The sequence below is a fragment of the Arachis hypogaea genome, chromosome 12, assembly GCF_003086295.3.
Source record: "Arachis hypogaea cultivar Tifrunner chromosome 12, arahy.Tifrunner.gnm2.J5K5, whole genome shotgun sequence".
Lineage (NCBI taxonomy): Eukaryota > Viridiplantae > Streptophyta > Magnoliopsida > Fabales > Fabaceae > Arachis > Arachis hypogaea.
The window spans coordinates 23,966,598-23,973,695 of NC_092047.1; the positions used below are offsets into that span (position 1 = coordinate 23,966,598).

A 7,098-nucleotide genomic window follows, 5' to 3' on the forward strand; every position below is an offset into this window, starting at 1 on the left:
AAGAGTGGTTATTGATAGAATGGATTCCGGGGTCCCAGATCTTGCTGTTGCACCCGTCTTCTTGATGATTATCATGATTCCATCTGGGTGGTTCAACTTTAGAATTCTCACTGAAGCTTCCAAACAACTTCCTAGACCCATTCAATTGAGCTCTACACCAACCGTTGCGTTTAAACTTAAAGCTTCCAACCATAATGAACCTTGCAGGACAATTCTTACCACTGGCCATCTTTCTCTTACTCTTAATGCCACAAAGAGCTCTAAGTTGACCATCCGTCTCCAGTAGCCCATATTCAAGTGGGATTAGAAAGCTATGGGATATGAATTTTACCCACTTGAATGTTGTGAAGGATGATGGCAACTTAGGGGGAGGTGTTTTTAATGAAATTGCAAGCTCCACTCCCTTGTGCTCTTCTCTGATAATTACCACCTCTTTGCGAGCTTCTTCAATTTCAACCTCTTCCTCTTGGTAGCTTTCTTCCAATTCAATCTTCTCTTCATTGCTTTCCAAGGGCATGGGAGGTTGTGCTTCTTCTTCTTGAATCTCCATCTCTTAATCAACCTCTTCCAAGTCTTCAATTGTGATATGCCTTGGAGGTTGTACACCCTTCTCAGCATCAATTTCAAACGTCTTGGAAGGGGGTTCTATGACTGAACTTTCCCATGGAGGTTCTGCATCTCCTAAGTCTTCAACCAACTCTTCTTCTTGAACGATGACAGCTTCTTTTACTTGTTCAAGTATGAATTCATGCTCTGTCTTGTCCACTGGAGCCTCTAGTATCTCCTTCCTGCTACGCTCTTCGTTAGACTGTTCACATGGGGCTGTGGCTGATCCTTGTGTATTTGAGCGCCTAGAAACCCATTGAATTACTACTTGCTCCAGTTGTCGAACGGTTGTTTGAAATTTATTTATTGTTTCCTTTAGGCGAACCTCTGCTTCTCGGGTTGCCGGACTTGGACATGATACATAGGAAAGTGGTGGTGATTGGAAGTGATTGGATTGGAATTGGGGTGGTTCTATATATGGTTCATATGGCTCATAAGGTGGTTGGTATGGTGGTTGAGGGTTAGGGTCATATGGAGGTGAATGGCGGAAAGAGGCTTATGAGTATGGTGGTCCAAAGTCATGTTGAGGAAAGGGTTCATAGGCATATGGTGGTGGTTGTTGATAGTTCACTGGAGGTGGTTGTTGCCATGAGGGTTGATCAAATCCTTGTGGCTCCTCCCATCTTTGATTGTTCCAACCTTGATGCCTGTTCTCATTGTAATTTCTTCTTCCTGCAACATAATTGTAACCAGACTCATAGCCAAAGGGGTGAGAGTTCATAGTAGTAAATAAAAATTAAAAATGAAAATAAAAATAAATTTTAATTAAAAGGTTATTTAAATTTTGAATTTGAAAATTAAATTTTGAAATAAGATAAGATAAGATAAAAATTTAAAAAAAAATATGAAATTTTTTTTTCGAAAAAATTAATTAAAAATATTTTTGAATTTAATGAAGAAAGAGAAAAACAATAAAATGACACCAAATTTCAAATTTTTAGATCAATACGAAGAAAACAACTAAGAACAGCTTGAAGGTCAAGATGAACGCGAAGAACAACTCGAAGATCAAGATGAACACTAAGAACAAATTTTTAAAAAATTTTGTAACAACTAAATAAAAACCAATAACCTCTTAATTTATGAAAAAGCAAAAATAAAAACAAAAATAAAAATAAATAAACAAGCAAAAATAAAAAATATTTACAATAACCAATAATAAGGCACACGTTTGCAATTCCCCGGCAACGACGCCATTTTGATGAGAGAACTTTTGCGTGGTCTAGAAATTTGAGGATAAATCCTCGTTGCAAGTATAGCTTCTAAACCAACAAAGTCCTTTCATACAAACGTGTTGGGTGTCACAAGTAACAAACCCCTTTGAAATTGATAACCGAGTATTTAAACCTCGGGTCGTCTTCTCAAGGAATTGCAGGGAGATATGTTCTTATTATTGGTTATGAGTTGTAAATTGGGGTTTATTAGGAGATAAGGCGGGAATATATTGAATGACAAGTAAAATAAAATAATAACAATAAAATCTCTTGGCAAGGTATGGAGAACTGGAAGTCCTATCCTTATCAATTGCGATGAGAATTGGGTTTTAATCCCACTTTGTTAACCTCTAACTATGAAGGTAAATCAAGAGGATTAATTAGCTTAATCCTCAGGTTCTAGTCAATTCCTATGGAAAGACTAGAGTTATTGGAGCAACTCCCAATTTCAACCACTGCTTTATTTGACAGCTCAAGCGTTACCAATAAATCAACCAAAGCCAAAAGGAAAAATCTAAAATATTTAAATAAAGGAAAGCAATCATAGATCTGAAAATACCTCAAATTAGCACTAATAAAGACATCAAATGTAACATGGAAGAGTTCATAAATTAAATTAGAAAAATAAATAAAAGGAACATTGAACCTGTGATCGCAAAAGATGAAATAATCATGAAGTGAAAAGAATCCTAATTCTAAATCCTAAGAGAGAGAGGAGAGAACCTCTTTTTCTAAAAACTACATCTACTCCTAAAATTGTGAATATGAAAGCCTGATGATGAATGGATGCATTCCCCCACTTTATAGCCTCTAATATGTATTTTTTGGGCCGCAAACTGGGTCAGAAATAGCCCAGAATTCGCTGGTTGCGAATTCAAATGCGCTGGTTTCCGTCACTGCGACGCGGCCCATGGATCACGCGGTCGCATCGCCTAGCGTCAGGGGAACTATAGCATATTATATATCAAATCGAAGCCCCGGACATTAGCATTCCAACGCAACTGGAACCGTGTCATTTGGACCTCTGTAGCTAAAGTTATAGGCGTTTGAGTGCGAAGAGATCAGGCTGGACAGCTTAGCAGTTTCTCCAACTTCTTGTATTCCTTCCATTTTTGCATGCTTCCTTTCCATCCTCTGAGCCATTCCTGCCCTATAATCTCTGAAATCACTTAACACACATATCAAGGCATCTTATGGTAATAAGAGAGGATTAATATTAGCAATTATAAGTCCAAAGAAGCATGTTTTCAATCAAAGCACATAATTAGGAAGGTAAATGTAAAACCATGCAAATAGTATGAATAAGTGGGTAAAGAGTAGATAAAAATCACTCAATTGAGCACAAGATAAACCATAAAATAGTGGTTTATCATCCACCTAATCAGCCATGCCCTCAGGAACCTGGGAAGACGTCTCAACAATGTTCTTGCGAGAAGACATGAGGTCAACTAGTCCTACAGCAAGAAGAAAAGAAAGCAGATTACTAACCCAAAAAACATCTCGGATAAAAAACAGAACAGCTCAGACAGGCATGACATAGAGCAATGCAAGCAACAAAAGAAAACCCAAGGACCCACGCTAAAGATCCAGGGGTATCCTTTGGGGGCAAGATAGGGAGCGAGGACTCAAGGAAACTTACAAGTTACATCTCTACACGACCTAACAGGAAGACAACACTCTGAGAGGAAAACCATGAAGAAAAGTCATCAAAATAATTACCTCCCAAATTCACAGTTTCGGACGAAACTACCAAGTAACAAAAGCCTCAAGAGGAAGTCAAGAGGAAGTCAAGAGGGAGTCATCAAAAACGCCACCTTTTCTAGAGAAAAAACACCCCAAACAAAGACGATTTACGAAGATAAAAAAGGTACCAACTTTCTACGAAGGTTCATCGGTAAAATTATCAAACATAGCGAAAGTCATCAAAAGGAGCAATCTTTTGGGCGAAGCAAACAGGTTCATAAAAGCAAAAAAAAACATACAGTATAGCGACGAGCAAGCACAATGAAGCATAAAGATTCAAGCTTTCAAACATGCATTTAAGCAAAACCAAAACTTCACCAGGAACTAAAGGCAAAGAAGGAAAAAAGTGTCAAAAAGAAGAAAAATCAAACCTGGAGGAACAGGAGAAAACCCTGAAGAAAAGTTGAGAGAAGAAGCAATAGAAGAGCCACCCCTCGAACAGAAAGCCTCACGGAAGTAAGAAACAGAAGGCAAAATCCAGAGTCACCCACAAAAGAAGCAATAACCTAACAATATCGCAGGGAGAAACTATAAACTCCAGGCGAAAACAGAAAGAGAGAAAGAACAGGGAGGTTACGAAGAAGAGAAACCATTTCCTGAGTGTAAAATTCAAAAATAAAGAAGTTAAGGGAAACGGGGCAATTAAAAACCAATTAATGAAGGTATTAAAAGCCCCGCATATTCCCAAAGCCAGGAGCGCTAATAAAAAAGCGCGCGCTTTTTTAAGAAGCAAAGGAAACGTTCCGTATTCAAAGGAAGAAAAAGCTCTACGAAATCGACAAAATGCTCGAGTTCGACTTTCAAACGGAGAAGGATCGAAGTCCTAAAAACTAAGACTCGACAGAAAAGAAAGACCGAGCTCGAGCAGGGGCACTGTTCATACCCTGGGTCAAGCTGTCTGACCCGGGATGGTTAGCGGCAAAGCGACCGACCTTCTCAGGTCAGATCATCCGACCTCTTCTCAAAGAGCTCGGCCAAATTACCAGAAAAGCCTAATAAAGGGCCCAAATAGAGAAACGCAACCCAAATCCAAAGACAGTCCAAGCCTACTGGGATAAGGGCGGTTCCCTTGAAGATAAGCTGACCTCAACTCAAAAAGATAAGATAACTAACTTATCTTATCTAAAAGGTCACTCTACAACCACTATAAATACGCTGGAGCACCCAGGTATAACTCATACTCTGATTCTACTAAAAACCTACTTAATACCCTTGCTAACTTAAGCATCGGAGTCCCTTGCAGGTACCCCCCACCCTCCGGTGGTGAAGGATCAGCAGTGCAGCCAAGCTCAACAAGTCGGACACGACAGCTCCGGCCTCCACTTACAGCCGGACACGTCATCTCCGATCAGCACAGAAGATCTCGTCCGAGATCGACCTACAGTTTCAGATAACCCTCGAACAGACTGCAAGGACTTGACCATCTCCAGGAGCTATTGATACATCATTGTCCCAACCTGCAGGATGTCTCAGGGAAAAGCTTTCCTGCCTCTCAGTCAATTCTCAAATTATATGGAGATTCTTTGCTGAAGAAATGCTGGCAGATGAAGGACCCACTGATTTTGTCCAAAATGTCCCACATCCGCAACATCAATGATGACGGACTTTGGATTTCATGACTCAAGAAAGTACAATTGCTTTTTCTGTCCATCATATTCAACAAGTAATGTGTTTCAGTCTCTCCTAAATTTATTGCATGTTGTCCAAATATATTTTCTGGTTCTCTAATTTGTAATTTTTTTATGACTAAAATGGTAGCTTTTAAAATTCTTGGAGACTAATTTAGATAAGGGAGTCACTCAGATAAAGACGCCTAAAACGTCTTTTTTTAAAGATGGTTTTTAGTAATTAAAATTTAATATATATAATCGATTGAATCATGTTATTTTTGTCAAAATTAGGCTAGACAAATTGATTTAACCAAAAAAATGATGAATCAAATCTTGAACTGGTCTAAATTAATATTTTTTTTTATAAAAAATGACTACAATACCCTTATTATAGAGAATGATTAAAATACTCTTATTTTATATATATATTAATTTTAATTTTAAAAATTCTAAATCCTAACCATACGATAGAAAAATAAAGGACTAAAATTTAGGATTCTCAAAATTAATATATATAATAGAAGTATTTTAGTCATTTTCTATAATAGGGCATTGTAGTTGTTTTCTATAAAAAAAATAATATTAATTTAGATTAATTCAAAATTTGATTCACCATTTTTCGGTCAGATCAATTTATCTAGAATAATTTTGACAAAAATAACACGATTTAATCGATTATATGTATTAAATCTTAATTATTAAAAAACATCTTTATAAAATGACGTTTTCAACATCTTTATCTGAGTGACTTTTTTTAGATAATTATTCTGTCAAAAAATAAACTGAAAACTAATTTTTTCTATCAAAATAAAACTTTAAAAATTAATCTATATATTAATTTTTTTAAAAAATTAAAATATCCACTTTTAAAATTGTCATAACTTATTTGAGAAATTACTCTTTTATAAATTAATCATATTCAAACGGACATAAAATGGTGCTCCAGATAAGAAAAGTCTAGATAGAGCATCAACACTCCAATAAATTTTGTTTCTCTCTTTCTTCCTTTAATTCAGGGAATCTAATATGGTGAAAGTATCTAACGGTCTTTAAAAGATCAGGATGTTTAGAAAAATTTAAAATAAATTTATAGTAAAATTACAAATATATTAATATAATAGTTACAAATTTATCACATGTTCTTGTCATTTTTCATTTTTATGCTTCTTTTATTTTAGATATTTTTTAAATAAATAATTTATTTATTGATATATAGTTTAAAAAATATTTATATTTTTTTATTATTTATATCATTATCATTTCTAATAAAATAAATAATAAAAAAAATATTATACGATCAAATTATTTTTATAACCAAAAATCAATTAAGTATTTTTTTTATATTTCTTTTGTTTCTTCTCTATTAGACCAATTAATTTTATTTAAAATAATAAAATTTATATTACATCAATTTAAATTATTTTTCCATCCATTTTAATTTAAATTATTGTAATAAATAAATAAATAAATTATTGATATATAATTCTTAAAATATTTTAAATTTTAAAAAGATGTGTATTAATAAAATAAAAAATGTGAATATTTCAAAAAATATCTAAACAAATAATTACTTCAATTAATTTATTAAAAAAATTATTATTAACAAAAATTTATCGACCTATATTTATCAAACTATATTAAACTCTTTCTGAAATTTTAATATTTTAAAATAAACATCAAATTTTAATTTTTAATATAATTAAATAATTTTAAAAATAAAATTGTATTTTTGTTTTTCAATACTAATACCAAAAATATTATTGTTTTTGTAATATTAAAAAAATTTTTTAATCTTTCTAAAAAAAATTAATTAAAAAGAGTAAAAGACGTTAGTCCATGCTAGAGCTGAGCGTCAAAAGAACGCGTACCTGAGAACACGGGATAGAAGGGTCTATATATACTATAATAATAAAACAATTTTCTCT

General features: G+C 33.9%; 1 long non-coding RNA gene across 1 annotated transcript; it reads right to left on the reverse strand.

Moving 5' to 3' along the window:
• Positions 1–2,365: 2,365 nt before the first annotated feature.
• On the reverse strand, positions 2,366–5,443 carry LOC140177005 (uncharacterized). Its single transcript, XR_011868420.1, has 2 exons — positions 3,935–5,443; positions 2,366–3,274 (listed from the first exon to the last, which is right to left on the reverse strand). It is a non-coding gene; the product is annotated as an uncharacterized lncRNA (long non-coding RNA).
• Positions 5,444–7,098: the final 1,655 nt, after the last annotated feature.